The sequence below is a fragment of the Lygodium microphyllum genome, chromosome 12, assembly GCF_053477565.2.
Source record: "Lygodium microphyllum isolate KBCC chromosome 12, Lygodium_microphyllum_v1.1.10, whole genome shotgun sequence".
NCBI classification, from domain to species: Eukaryota; Viridiplantae; Streptophyta; class Polypodiopsida; order Schizaeales; family Lygodiaceae; genus Lygodium; species Lygodium microphyllum.
In genome coordinates this window covers 82,689,656-82,706,217 of record NC_141146.1, presented here as the reverse complement: position 1 = coordinate 82,706,217, position 16,562 = coordinate 82,689,656, and positions in this window count along the sequence as shown.

Below are 16,562 nucleotides of genomic sequence, written 5' to 3'. Positions count from 1 at the left end.
AAGCTCCATGCAACCATCGCGTTGACATAAACCGCGCATCTCCTCCATGCCCTTGGGATATCGAATCGGTCGATGACGCGCACTATGTCGAAATTCAGATCGCGCTTCAAGTCAATCTTTTCTAGCTTGTTGGTACCTAGCGAGCCACGTCTCCATAGAGGCATGGTGCAACATACAAAAGCGATTCACTTTCTCCTCCATTGCAGCATCCATTCTTTTTTCTACCCCATTCCAACCACCACATCTCCGGTCACTCTATCATCGTCCTTTAGCGACCATAGCATACTGTTGTCTAAATCCACCATTGGTAGCCATTGTGAAATATGCACTAACGCCTCAAATACCAACCAACCTTCAGCCATGCTACCTTCTGGCCGAGCTCGTTGTCGCACAAAGCCTTTCAAGGTTTTCATGAAGCGTTGCAAGAAGAACATCCATTGCGTATGGACAAGCCTAGCAATCTCCACTTCATGTACAAGATGCACAAGAAGGTGGATTTATATCGTGAGCATGCTGGTAGGTAGGTATTTCTCAAAGAGACAGACCGTCTCCATTGCTCCCCGCCTTGTGGATTCAATAGAGGAGGTATTAATCTCCTTTTGTGAGATCCATTCACTACAATAAAAAGGCCTCTTAAACGCGCTCTTAGACACAATTTTTGAATTGAGAAAAAATCTTACGGGCACATCTTTCAGCCCGTCTAAATGCGCATGTACCATTTTGCATCTATAGTCGCGTGTATAAGAAAATCCACATGCTCCAATAGACATAATTTAGACGGACACATACACGCATAAATAAACGTGCACAAGAAAACCAAAATTATTATTTATTTAATTTCTTTTGTGCATCTACAAGCGTGTCTACTTGGAAGATTACACGAGCACATAGGCATGTGCATAGACACGCTTTTACGTGTGCCAGTAGATGCGATCGCAAAACCAAAAATCTCTTCTTCTTTTTTAGATATTTATTTATTTTTTACTAATTTGCACTATATAACGCATCTATGGACACGTGTAGTCTGCATTTTAGACGCGAGTTTATACACATATTTTTTGTAATTTAGACGCGCAAATAGACGCGAAGCACACAATTGAAAAAAAAAACCAGAGAGATGTGGTTGCTGATATCAAGTGTCAAGGTCCGGCCCCCAGAGACCCGCGCGAGACCCCTTTCGGACCCCTCTAGGCCCCGAAGTAGCTCTAGACCGATCCCTAAACTCTGCCATCTTGACTCCTCAACGCATCACAGGGCACCCCAACACGTCACGGAATGCAACACGGAACATAACACAGCATGAGATTTACCTAAGGGCCCATCTTGAGGACATCACGTCATATTCATAGATAGAAAGCATTTATAAGATCGCTGGAGCTCAGCAAGGGACTATGTCATGGTGGATGGATGGAGCTATCAACGCGCTACAACACGATGCCAACACCGTGGGAGAGGGAGCTAGTATGCTCTTTGGTTTCTTTTCCCCCTCCCATACATCAAATTGTGCATTTGGGAAAAACACAATGGATTTGAAGGCACGAGAATTGAAAAAAAAAATCCATGTACTCATTATATATAAAACGCATTTACATGGGGAGTTTAACTGCTTGTGACCTAAAGCGTGGCCATAAGCAGTAGGCCATAGAGGAGGTATGGTGCTCCTCTACGAATCTCAAGAAGAAATATTTTTCCTAGCACCACCAAAGCTACTGACGTCACTATCCCCCTCCTCGCTATGCTCCACATCAGGGTTCGTCTACACACACAAAAGATCAAGGTTGCTTACGTACAATTGCAAAGAAAAAGTTATAATTAATAGGAAAGTAAGAAAAACATACCTCCTCTCGCTGTGGAATCCTCATAACCCAGTTGTATTACTCCTCAGTGATGAGCCCCTCCTCATAGAAGTGAAGCCATGTGGCTACGTGGTTATGGCCTCGATGGTAACCTATCTCTCTAGAAGTAGGTATCCCACCAACGATAGTAGTCTCCAAAATAATTATGATATACAAACAATTATGAGACACAATGTATTGGAACAAATTATATAAAGAATTTTATAAAATATAAAATTTAAAAAACTAAAAATCAAAATATACTTACAAACTCTGCCTCCCACGACTCTTTGCCGCCCGATCCGTAATGCGACGATCCCATAGTTTCCATTTGGATGCGTCACGCCTTTGCGCGTGTTGGGGACTCTTCACTCTCTCTGTTGCTTTCTTCTTTGCTTTCTTCCACTCTATGCAGTGGCACATAGGTGCGTGGCTATAGGCTCCATGCCCATCCTCTTATCTCCGTAGTGACTCCCTGGCGCACGTCATGAGGTGGGATCTTTTGTTGTGAAGCAAATCCCTCACTTTTGTGCGTCCCCAATCATCCGAGAATCGTTGACCCTCAGGATTTGGGTACCTCCTATGGCACTACAACAAAAAGGCCTCTTAGATGCGATTTTTGAATTGAGAGAAAATCTTACGGGTGCATCTATAAGCCCTCTATTTGTGCTTCTACCATTTCGTGTCTATAATCGCATATATAAGGAAATCCACACGCACCAATAGACACGCTCTAGACGCGCATATACACGCATGGATACATGCATCTACAAAAACCAAAATTATTATTTATTTAATTTCTTTTGTGAGTCTACAAGCACGTCTACATGGAAAACTAGACGGACACATAGACACGTGCAGAGACGTGCGTTTACATGCGCCAATAGATACGAACGCAAAAATAAAAATCTCATTTTTAAAAAAAATATATTTAATTTATTTTTATTAATTTGAATTATATAGCGCATGTATGAGCATGTGTACTTTGCATTTTAGATGCGATTGTAGACGCGCATTTTTTGCAATTTAGATGCGCAAATAGATGCGAAGCACTTAATTGGAAAAACCCTTCCATACATCAAATTGTGCATTTGGGAAAAACACAATGGATCTGAAGGCACTAGAATTGAAAACAAAAATCCATGTATTCATTATATATAAAACACATTTACATGGGGAGTTTAAGTACTTGCAACCTAAAGCGTGGCCGCAAGCAGTAGGCCATAGAGGAGGTATGGTGCTCCTCTACGAATCTCAAAAAGAAACATTTTTGCTAGCACCACCATCGCTACTGGCATCACTATCCCCCTCCTCGCTATGCTCCACATCGGGGTTCGCCTACACACACAAAAGATCAAGGTTACTTACGTACAATTGCAAAGAAAAAGGTATAATTAATAGAAAAGTAAGAAAAGCATACCTCCTCTGACTGTCGAATCCTCATAGCCCAATTGTATTGCAACTCCTCAGTGATGAGATCCTCCTCATAGAAGTAAATCCTTGTCGTTGTGCGGTTATGGCCGCGATGGTAACCTACCTCTCTAGAAGTAGGTATCCTACCAACGATAGTAGTCTCCAAAACAATTATGATATACAAACAATTATGAGACACAATGTATTAAAACTAATTATATAAAGAATTTTAAAAATTTTAAAATTTTAAAATCTATAAATCAAAATATACTTACAAACTTTGCCTCCCAGGACTCTCTGCTGCACGATCTATAATGCGACGATCCCATAGTTTCCATTTGAATGCGTCGCGCCTCTGCGTGCTGGTGACTCTTCAGTTTCTATGTCGCTTTCTTCTTGGCTTTCTTCCACTCTATGCGGTGGCACATAGGTGGTTGGCTATAGGCTCCACGTCCCTCCTCTTGTCTCCGTAGTGACTCCCTGGCGCACGTCATGAGGTGGGATATTTTGTTGTGAAGCAAATCCGTCACTTTTGTGCGTCCCCAATCATCCTAGAATCGCTGACCCTGAAGATTTGGGTACCTCCTATGGCACTACAACAGAAAGGCCTCTTAGATGTACTGTTAGACGCGATTTTTGAATTGAGAGAAAATCTTACGGGCGCGTTTATAAGCGCATTTATTTATGCGTCTACCACTTCGCGTCTATAGTCGCATATATAAGTAAATCCACACGCACCAATAGACGCGCTCTAAACGCACATATACACGCATTGATACATGCATCTACGAAAACCAAATTTGTTATTTATTTAATTTCTTTTGTGCGTCTACAAGCGCATCTACATGGAAAACTAGACGGGCATATAGACACATGCATAGACGTACGTTTACATGCACGAGTAAACATGAACACAAAAAACAAAAATCTCATTTTTTAAAAAATATATTTAATTTATTTTTATTAATTTAAATTATATAGCGCACGCATGAGCGCGTGTACTTTGCATTTTAGACGCGATTATAGATGCGTGTTTTCTGCAATTTAGACACGCAAATAGATGCGAAGCACTGAATTGGAAAAAAAAACCCGAGAGCAGCTCTCTGGTTTTTTTCTCCCCTTCCCATACATCAAATTGTGCATTTGGGAAAAACACAATGGATTTGAAGGCACGATAATTGAAAACAAAAATCTATGTATTCATTATATAGAAAACGCATTTACATGGGGAGTTTAAGTGCTTGCGACCTAAAGCGTGGCCGCAAGCGGTAGGCCATAGAGGAGGTATGGTGCTCCTCTACGAATCTGAAGAAGAAATATTTTTTATAGCACCACCATCGCTACTGGCATCACTATCCCCCTCCTAGCTATGCTCCACATCGGGGTTCGCCTACACACACAAAAGATCAAGGTTTCTTACGTACAATTGCAAATAAAAAGTTATAAATAATAGGAAAGTAAGAATAACATACCTCCTTTGGATGTCGAATCCTTATAGCCCAATTGTATTGCAGCTCCTCAATGATGAGATCCTCCTCATAGAAGTGAAGCCATGTGGCTGTGCGGTTATGGCCTCGATGGTAACCTACCTCTCTAGGAGTAGGTATCCTACCAACGATAGTAGTCTCCCAAACATTTATGATATATACACAATTATGAGACACAATGTATTAGAACAAATTATATAAATAGTTTTAAAAATATAAAATTTTAAAAACTAGAAATCAAAATATACTTACAAACTCTGTCTCCCACGACTCTCTGCCACCCAATCCGTAATGCAACGATCCCATAGTTTCCATTTAGATGCGTCACGCCTCTGCGTGCTGACAACTCTTCACTTTCTCTGTTGCTTTCTTTTTGTCTTTCTTCCACTCTATGCGGTGGCACATAGGTGGTTGGCTATAGGCTCCACGCCCCTCCTCTTCTCTCTGCAGTGACTCCCTGGCGCATGTCATGAGGTGGGATATTTTGTTGTGAAGCAAATCCCTCACTTTTGTGCGTCCCCAATCATCCGAGAATCGCTGACCCTCAAGATTTGGGTACCTCCTATGGCACTACAACGAAAAGGCCTCTTAGATGCACTTTTAGACGGGATTTTTGATTTAGGATAAAATCTTACGGGCACGTTTATAAGCCCTTATATTCATGCATCTACCATTTCGCGTCTATAGTCGCATGTATAAGAAAATCCACAGGCACCAATAGACGCACTCTAGACGCACATATACACACATTGATACATGCATCTAGGAAAATCAAAATTGTTATTTATTTAATTTCTTTTGTGCGTCTACAAGCGCGTCTACATGCAAAACTAGATAGGCACATAGACACATGCATAGACGTGTGTTTACATGCACTAGTAGACGTGAACGCAAAAACAAAAATCTCATTTTTTAAAAAATATATTTAATTTATTTTTATTAATTTGAATTATATAGCACACGTATGAGCACATGTACTTTGCATTTTAGACGCGCGTTTTCCGCAATTTAGACGCGCAAATAGATACAAAGCACATAATTGGGAAAAAAAGACCAAAGAGCAGCTCTCTAGTTTTTTTCCCCTCCCATGAATCAAATTGTGCATTTGGAAAAAACACAATGGATCTGAAGGCACGAGAATTGAAAACAAAAATCCATGTATTCATTATATATAAAACAGATTTACATGCGGAGTTTAGGTGCTTGCGACCTAAAGTGTGGGCACAAGCAATAGGCCATAGAGAAGGTATGGTGCTCCTCTACGAATCTGAAGAAGAAACATTTTTGCTAGCACCACCATTGCTACTGGCGTCACTATCCCCCTCCTCGCTATACTCCACATAGGGGTTCGCCTACACACACAAAAGATCAAGGTTCCTTACACACAATTGCAAAGAAAAAGTTATAATTAATAGGAAAGTAAGAAAAAAATACCTCCTCTAGCTGTCAAATCCTCATAGCCCAGTTGTATTGCAGCTCCTCAGTGATGAGACCCTCCTCATAGAAGTGAAGCCATGTGGCTGTGCGGTTATGGCCTCGATGCTAACCTACCTCTCTAGGAGTAGATATCCTATCAACAATAGTAGTCTGCAAAACAATTATGATATACAAACAATTATGAGACACAATATATTAGAACAAATTATATAAAGAATTTTAAAAAATATAAAATTTAGAAAACTAGAAATAAAAATATTCTTACAAACTCTGCCTCCCACGACTCTTTGCCGCCCGATCCGTAATGCGACGATCCCATAGTTTCCATTTGGGTGCGTCGCGTCTCTGCATGTTGGTGACTCTTAACTTTCTCTGTTGCTTTCTTCCACTCTATGATGTGGCACATAGGTGATTGGCTATAGGCTCCACACCCCTCCTCTTGTCTCCGCAGTGACTCCCTGGCGCACATCATGAAGTGGGATCTTTTGTTGTGAAGGAAATCCCTCACTTTTGTGCATCCCCAATCATCCGAGAATCGTTGACCCTCAAGATTTGGGTACCTCCTATGGCACTACAACAAAAAGGCCTCTTAGACGCACTTTTGGACGAGATTTTTGAATTGAGAGAAAATCTTACGGGCGCATCAATAAGCCCGTCTATTGATGCGTCTATCATTTCGCGTCTATAGTCGCATATATAAGGAAATCCACACGCACCAATAGACGCGCATATACATGCATCTACGAAAACCAAAATTGTTATTTATTTAATTTCTTTTGTGCATCTACAAGCGCATCTACAACGAAAACTAGGCGGGCACATAGACACGTGCATAGACGTGCGTCTACATGCGCCAGTAGACACGAATGCAAAAAGAAAAATGTCATTTTTAAAAAAAGATATTTAATTTATTTTTATTAATGTGAATTATATAGCGCATGTATGAGCACGTGTACTTTGCATTTTAGATGCGATTGTACATGCGTGTTTTCTGCAATTTAGATGCACAAATAGATGCGAAGCACTGAATTGGAAAAAAAAAACCAGAGAGCAGCTCTCTAGTTTTTTTTTTCTCCCTCCCATACATCAAATTGTACATTTCGGAAAAACACAATGGATCTGAAGGCACGAGAATTGAAAATAAAAATCCATGTATTCATTATATATAAAACGCATTTACATGGGGAGTTTAGGTACTTGCGACCTAAAGCGTGGCCGCAAGCAGTAGGCCATAGAGGAGGTATGGTGCTCCTCTACGAATCTGAAGAAGAAACATTTTTGCTAGCACCACCATTGCTACTGGCGTCACTATCCCCCTCCTCGTTGTGCTCCAGATCGGGGTTCACCTACACACACAAAAGATCAAGGTTACTTACGTACAATTGCAAAGAAAAAGTTATAATTAATAGAAAAGTAAGAAAAACATGCCTCCTCTGGCTGTCGAATCCTCATAACTCGGTTGTATTGCAGCTTCTCAGTGATGACACCCTCCTCATAGAAGTGAAGCCATGTGGCTGTGGGCCTATCAACGATAGTAGTCTCCAAAAGAATTATGATATACAATCAATTATGAGACACAATGTATTAGAATAATTTATATAAAGAATTTCAAAAAACATAAAATTTAGAAAACTAGAAATAAAAATATACTTACAAACTCTGCCTCCCATGACTCTCTGCTACTCGATCCGTAATGCGAGGATCTCATAGTTTCCATTTGGATGCGTCGCGCCTCTGCGTGTTGGCGACTCTTCACTTTCTTTGTTGCTTTCTTCTTGGCTTTCTTCCACTCTATGCGATGGCACATAGGTGGTTGGCTATAGGCTCCACGTCCTCCTCTTCTCTCCACAGTGACTCCCTAACGTATGTCATGAGGCTAGATCTTTTGTTGTGAAGTAAATCCCTCACTTCTGTGCATCCCCAATCATTGGAGAATCGCAGACCCTCAGGATTTGGGTACCTCCTATGGCACTACAACAAAAAGGCCTCTTAAGCGCACTTTTGGACGTGATTTCTAAATTGAGAGAAAATCTTACGGGCGCGTCCATAAGCCCCTCTATTTATGCATCTACCATTTCGTGTCTATAGTCGCATATATAAGAAAATCCACACGCACCAATAGACGTGCTCTAGACGCGCATATACACGCATTGATACATGCATCTACTAAAATCACAATTGTTATTTATTTTATTTCTTTTGTGCGTCTACAAGCATGTCTACATGGAAAACTAGACGGGCACATAGACACGTGCATAGACGTGCGTTTACATGCGTCAGTAGACGCGAACGCAAAACCAAAAATCTCATTGTAAAAAAAAAGATATTCAATTTATTTTTATTAGTTTGAATTATATAGTGCATGTATGAGCGCGTATACTTTGCATTTTAGACGCAATTGTAGACGCACGTTTTCTGCAATTTTGATGCCAAGAGGCATATTTCACTGTGGATTCCGTGCCACGGTGGATTTCGTGAGGTTTTACAGTGGATTCCGTAAACTTTGATGACTAGGGCTCATACACAAAGTGGATTCTTTGTGCGAGAAGTTGATGGGGACGCCTGTCCTTTTGGGGCGTTTCATTAATTTAATGTGTACATGGGTGATTCCATAGCGGGTGATTCTGCAAAACGCATATTAAATCAATAAACGTTTATGAATTTTGAGTACGCACTCATAATAAATTAAGGTTAGGATTTATTTCTAACCAGTTGATTTATTTATATAGCTGAAGACTGCTAGGTATTCACTTTTGTCGGTTTAATTGTACTATTTTACTAACGATTGTGAATGCTTCAGTTGATGTGTAGAGATAGCAGCAGTGGTGGAGGAAAGCATTGGAGGATAGCGAGTATTCGATTTATGGATTATATTTTGATAGGTGCCACGCCTATATTTTGTCATGCCTATTTATTGAGGCATCAATTATTTATTATTATTTTGTATGCGCATGGGCGCACGGTTATGTTATTTCTATTTGGACATTGTATTGGGCGTGCCAGACTCTTTGGGCACTGTCCATTAGCTTTATTCCTATTTTTGTGTAAAAGAAAACTCAAAAGCTAAAAGCTTGCTATTTTGTAATTTGGGCTATTATTTGAGCATGAAGATGAATAATACATAAAATACATGCTTTGTGGAGCGCTCACACAATGCATGGGGGGAGATTGCACCCAATTGGTCTCTTGCTCTTGTCGTTCATGCTTTTTACCTTGTAATTTGTGCAAAACGTAGAGTTCATTGTTCTTGGGGACCTTCCGGCATTCACTATGCGAGCATACAATGTCCGATCTGCGCACCAGTGGTATCAGAGAAAAGTTGAGATCAAGAGCTTCCAATCTCGTGTGAAGGCGGATCTCCTGGAACGATCGGGCTCTATGGTCAATCTCGTCGTGAACCGTCGATACAGGCAGACTTCTGGCGATCAAGAACCCCTGTTTCCGCCATTGGATCGTGAAGGACCAGTCTACAGAGGCGGAGGACCACTCCTACATCTCCCTCTCCAAAACGTTTTTTTTTCTTCCATAGACAGTAAGCTCCATAGCTCATAAACTTCAAAGCTTAAGTTTCAAAGTTATTAAGCTTAGCTAGAAGCTTGTTAAAGCTTCCTTTCAAAATTCATCACATTGGGACAAGAGGAGACCTCTGAAAATCACGCGGCGTCACAAAAACGGCTCCCCCCCTCCACGATTTGCGCCGTTTACTGCCATGAAGCTTCAAGCTTAATAAATTAAGCTAAAGTCACACAAGCTTTTCAATCTAGCAAGTCACAACTAACTCCAGGTCACACCCAATCAGTCAAGTTCTGCAAGTTCTGTAAAGCGACTAAGTTCTGCAAATCTTCATACTCTGCAAGTCACATAAGTCTGCAAGTCAGACAAGTCAACTGGAGTCAGAACTGACTTGTGCTCAAAACTCCTAGAAGGGCTGTTCCTGCGCAGAAACTCTGAACTGCAAAGTAGTTCATTGGAAGGTACTCTACCCATACGCAGGTTTGCTGAAGCATTTTCAGCATACGAAGAAGGATAAAACACATATTTTTCAAAGATTGTGAAAGCTATACCCAAAAACACATAAGCCTTGTATTCCCGAACTTGAGCTACGCTCATCCCGCTAACTTGATTTTGAGTGAGAAAGGTCTTTTGAGTTTTGCAGGATGACAGAACCACATATGGATGATCTTATGGCTGAAGGCGACTTACCTGAACCTACGAAGGAGCAAAAGCTGAACTTAATCATAATGCAATTGGAAGAAGAACGAAGGGCTAGGCAAGCATTGCAAGTTCAACTGGAAAATTTACAAAGAGCGTCTACCGACAAAGAAGAACCTCAAGCTGAAGATTTTATTCGACATACCATCAACGCAACTCTTGAAGCTCAAACCATCCGCAAGGAATCAAAGATAAGTAAAAGAAGTTTCAAATTCCGTACTTTCAATGGAATACGAGAAGGAAAAACTGTTCTAGCATTCATTAGACAGTTTGACGACTATTTCCATGAAGAAACCTATGCCGAAAAAGATAAAATCAAGTGTGTCACTAATCATTTAGTAGACAGAGCATCTCTTTGGTGGACTGTAGTACGTAAGAGTATAGATTGTCTTGCTACTTGGGAGGATTTCAAGAAGAAGTTCATGCAGAATTTCCTTCCACCACAATTTCATGAGAAAGCTATTAAGCAATGGGATCTTATCTAGCAATGGGATCGTGAGCCTATTCCCCAATATACAGAGCATTTTTGGAATGCATTACTCCAGGTACGCATGCTTGAAGATGTACCTGAAATGACACACAAGCGTAAGCATATGTCTAGACTCCTTGGGCATTACTACGCTGAAGTTAACATGTTCAAGCCTGCTACTCTTGAAGACGCCATTTCACTAGCTCACGACACTGAAGATAAGCTACGAGGTAGAGACAGACATCCACAGCAATTCCAAGCCAATGGTAATTATGGATCTAAGAAATTCAATTCCAACTTTAGAAGATTTAATCCAGGTCGTTTCTCTTCATCATCTTTCCGCAAAAATTGGGCAAAACCACCCGCATTACCATCCAATGTCAATCAAAACCCTAAGCCTATTCCACAGTCAAATCCTAATGTCCCTAGACTTCCCGCCATTGCAAACAATGTAACCAAAGTCAAGCCAATAGTATGCTATAAATGCCACCAGCCTGGACATCTAGCAGCAAATTGTCATTCAAAGAAGCCACCTGCCCATATCAACTACCTTGGAGCAATGGACGAAGACGAACATGAAGATATTCCTGATTTCACTGATGATGAGGATGACATTATTACACCTTCGGATACTTTACGAGGTATGCCTACTCCACATTCTTTATTGACTATGAAATGTTTGGTGCATGGAAAGGAAAATATTATTTTGCATGATGACGATAGCACTCATGATTTTATTTCAGCAAAATTAGTAAAGAAATTGAAGTTACAGACTGTACCTACGCATTACCGCATCAAAGCTGCATTCTTAGGCACTAGGTATAATGGTACACAGGAAATGCATGACTTAGAGATTCAAATTGGTCAATACACAAAAAGAAGAAATTTCCTAGTTGTTTCATTACAGTCGAGTGATATTATTTTAGGTATGCCTTGGTGTCACCAGCATAACCCAGATATAGATTATTCCACACACTCAATGAATATTAATTTTCAAGGAAAATCTATTACATTATATGGTATGCATGCATCTAATGTTTTTCCACTGCTTTCACATACTCAAGCTAAACGTGCATTACGCAAGAGTAGTAAATCTTATCTCATTTGGGTGAATGAACTACAAGTAAAAGATAATCATATGCACCCCAGGCATAAAGAATTTCTTGAACATTTTAAGGACTATTTGGCAGAAGACCTACCACCTGGTTTACCTCCTTCACGTCCAGAAGACCATAAGATAGATTTGATCCCTGGCACACAACCACCTTGCAAAGCACCATATAGGCATAACCAGATAGAGCAAAAAGAAATTCAGAGTCAAGTTGAGGAATTACTAAATAGAGAATTGATTCGACCTAGCAGTTCTCCATTCGGTGCACCTGTTATGTTATTCAAGAAAAAGAATAATACCTATCGTATGTGCATTGACTATCGAGCTTTAAATAAGATCACTGTAAAGAATAGGTATCCCATTCCTAGAGTTGATGACCTTATGGACAAACTACAAGGATCTGCTATATTTAGTAAAATAGACCTTAAGTTTGGTTATCATCAGGTAAGACTAGATAAGTCAGACATATTCAAGACTGCATTTAGAACACAGTTTGGTCATTACGAATTTTTAGTGATGCCATTTGGATTGACTAATGCACCTGCTACGTTTAGTAGAATGATGAATCGTATATTTCTGAAATATCAGTATTGTGTAATTGTCTTCTTTGATGATATTTTGGTGTTTAGTCAAAATGAGAAATAACATTATGAGCATTTGTCATTGGTTTTTCAGTTATTGAAAGAAAATCAACTGTATGCAAATCCTGAAAAGAGTGAATTGTTTAAAACAGAAATTGAGTATTTAGGTCATATTGTATCATCTGATGGAATTAAAGTTGATCCTAAGAAAATCGATGCAATATTGAATTGGCCTGTACCTAAAAACGTGCATGAGTTACGCTCATTCGTTGGTCTTGCTAGTTTCTATAGCAAGTTTGTACGTAATTTTTCATTACTTGCTTTACCACTAACCAAACTTCTGAAGAAAGGTATTGTCTATCATTGGTCCAAAAATCAACAGAAATCCTTTGACTTATTGAAACATGCATTAGCCCATGCCCCTGTTCTACAGTTGCCTGATTTTAATAGACCATTCTTTTTAGTAGTGACCGATGCTAGTGGATCAAGAATAGGAGCTGTATTTATGCAAGACAATCATCCCATAGTCTATTCTATTTGTAAGCTGAAACCTTCTGAACTGAAATATTCCACATATGACAAAGAACTATTAGCAGTTGTATAAGCATTAAGACAGTGGAAACACTACTTAATGGGTTCAGAATTTATGATTAAGACCGATCAGCAAAGTATTAGACATTTACTTAGCCAACCTCAAATATCTGACCGACATATCGAATGGGCATCCTTTATTCAGAGTTTTCATCCTATAATTCAATACCAACCCGGAAAAGAAAATGTAGTGGCTGATGCATTGAGTAGAAGACATGCCATTCATAATATTTCTGTTATATCTTTTGATTCTTTGATTGCTATGAAAGATACTTATCATCAGGATATTACTTTTCATGCTGATTGGAATAAATTAGTTCAAAATAATTTGATTCCTATTGATTCATTGTCATATAATGATGGATTTATGTTTTATGAAAAGAGATTGTGTGTTACAATTCCATTCTGATCTTTTGTTTTGAATGAGATTCATTGTCCCCCATATCAAGGTCATAGAGGTATCATATCTACTTTATGTACGTTAACTGAAGATTTTTATTGGCCGCATATGGACACTGATGTATCTAACTTTGTTTCTGAATGTTTGATTTGTCAAAGAGTTAAGAGACATCATGGTAAACAGTATGGATTACTTATGCCTTTGTCTATTCCATCTAAACCTTGGGAACAAATTTCTATGGATTTCATTACTGGTTTACCTAATACTAAATCTAACCATGATATGATTTGGACAATAGTAGATAGATTTAGTAAACAAGCATATTTCATTCCATGTAAGAAAACTTTAATAGCATCACAAGCAGCACAATTGTTTTTGAAAACTGTTTTCACTAACCATGGATTGCCAAAAGTTATTAATTCAGATCGTGATTCTAGATTTTGTGATAACTTTTGGATTATCCTGTTTGCTAACCTAGGCACAAAGATTGATTTCTCATCTGCATTTCATCCTGAAACTAATGGACAAATAGAAGCCACTAACAGCACAATTCTAGATCTTTTACGTGCATATACTATTTCTAAACCATAGACATGGGACACACATTTGCATTTATTACAGTTTTCATATAACAATACACCACACACATCTACAAAGAAAGCACCATTTGAAGTGATTTATGGATATAGATTATCTACACCTGTTGCATCTTTGTCAAATAGAATTCAGAGTACTGATGATATTGCTAGTATGCATAATATTATTTTTTATGAGGTTAAAGATATGATTGCTAAAGCCCAGCAATCATATACCAAACAAGACAACAAGAAAAGATAAGCAATGAATTTCAAAGTTGATGACTATGTTTGGTTGAGAATAGAAAAACGTAGACTACAAAGTGTAGATAGAAACCCAGTTGTGAAATTAGCCCCTAGATTCTATGGACCATTTAGGATCATTCATAAAATTAGTGACAATGCATTCAAGTTAGAATTACCACCTCATTGGAAAATTCACAACACATTTCACATTAGTTTATTGAGACCATTTAGAGGCCAATTACTTGTACACCCTATTTATGAAAACCCACCTTTATTATAGGAAGAGACTGAAATACTTGAACCAGAAGCTATCATAGATACTGACTTTATGACCACTAGAACTGGACGAAGATATTCTAGATATTTAGTTAAATTTAAGAACCATCCTGTAGAGGAAGTACAATGGATGCAGGCTAGAGACTTAAATGCTTTCCCCACTCTATTAGCTCCACATTGAGCTAATAGCAATTGAGGTCAATTGCTATCCCACCTCGGGGGTATGATGCCAGGAGGCATATTTCACGGTGGATTCCGTGCCACGGTGGATTCGGTGAGGTTTTACGGTGGATTCTGTAAACTTTGATGACCGGGGCTCATACACAAAGTGGATTCTTTGTGCGAGAAGTTGATGGGGACACCTGTCCTTTTCGGGCGTTTCATTAATTTAGTGTGTACATGGGTGATTTCATAGGGGGTGATTCCGCAAAATGCATATTAAATTAATAAACGTTTATGAGTTTTGAGTGTGCACTCGTAATAAATTAAGGTTAGGATTTATTTCTAACCAGTTGATTTATTTATGTAGCTGAAGACTGCTAGGTATTCACTTTTGTCGGTTTAATTGTATTATTTTACTAACGATTGTGAATGCTTCAGTTGATGTATAGAGATAGCAGCAGTAGCGGAGGAAAGCATTGGAGGATAGCGAGTATTCGATTTATGGATTATATTTTGATAGGCGCCACGCCTATATTTTGTCATGGCTATTTATTGAGGCATCGATTATTTATTATTATTTTGTATGCCCATGGGTGCACGGTTATGTTATTTCTATTTGGACATTGTATTGGGCGTGCCAGACTCTTTGGGCACCGTCCATTAGCTTTATTCCTATTTTTGTGTAAAAGCAAACTCAAAACCAAAAAGCTTGCTATTTTGTTATTTTGGCTATTATTTGAGCATGAAGATGAATAATACATAAAATACATGCTTTGTGGAGCGCTCACACAATGCATGGGGGGAGATTGCACCCAATTGGTCTCTTGCTCTTGTTGTTCATGCTTTTTACCTTGTAATTTGTGCAAAAAGTAGAGTTCATTGTTCTTGGGGACCTTCCGGCATTCACTACGCGAGCATACAACATCCGATCTGTGCACCAAATTTAGACGCGCAAATAGATGTGAAGCACAAAATTGGGAAAAAAAATTATAGCGCAGTTCTCTGATTATTTTTCCCCTCCCATACATCAAATTGTGCATTTGGAAAAAACACAATGGATCTAAAGGCTCGAGAATTGAAAACAAAAACCGATATATTCATTATATATAAAACCCATTTACATGGGGAGTTTAAGTACTTGTGACCTAAAGCGTGGCCACAAGCAGTATGCCATAGAGGAGGTATGGTGCTCCTCTACAAATCTAAAGAAGAAACATTTTTTGTAGCACCACCATAGCTACTGGCGTCATTATCCCCCTCGTCGCTATGCTCCACATCGGGATTCACTTACATACACACAAGATCCAAGTTGCTTATGTACAATTGCAAAGAAAAAGTTATAATTAATAGGAACGTAAGAAAAACATACCTTCTCTGGCTGTCGAATCCTCATAGCCCGGTTGTATTGCAACTCCTCAGTGATGAGATCCTCATAGAAGTGAAGCCATGTGGTTGTGTAGTTATTGCCTCGATGGTAACCTACCTCTGTACGAGTAGGTATCCTACCAACGATAGTAGTTTCCAAAACAATTATGATATACAAATAATTATGAGATGCAATGTATTAGAAAAAATTATATAAAGAAATTTTAAAAAATGAAAATTTAAAAAACAGAAAATCAAAATATACTTACAAACTCTGCTTTCCACGACTCTCTACCGCCCGATCTGTAATGCGACGATCCCATAGTTTCCATTTGGATGCGTCGCGCCTCTGCATTCTCGTGACTCTTCACTTTTTATATTGCTTTCTTCTTGGCTTTCTTC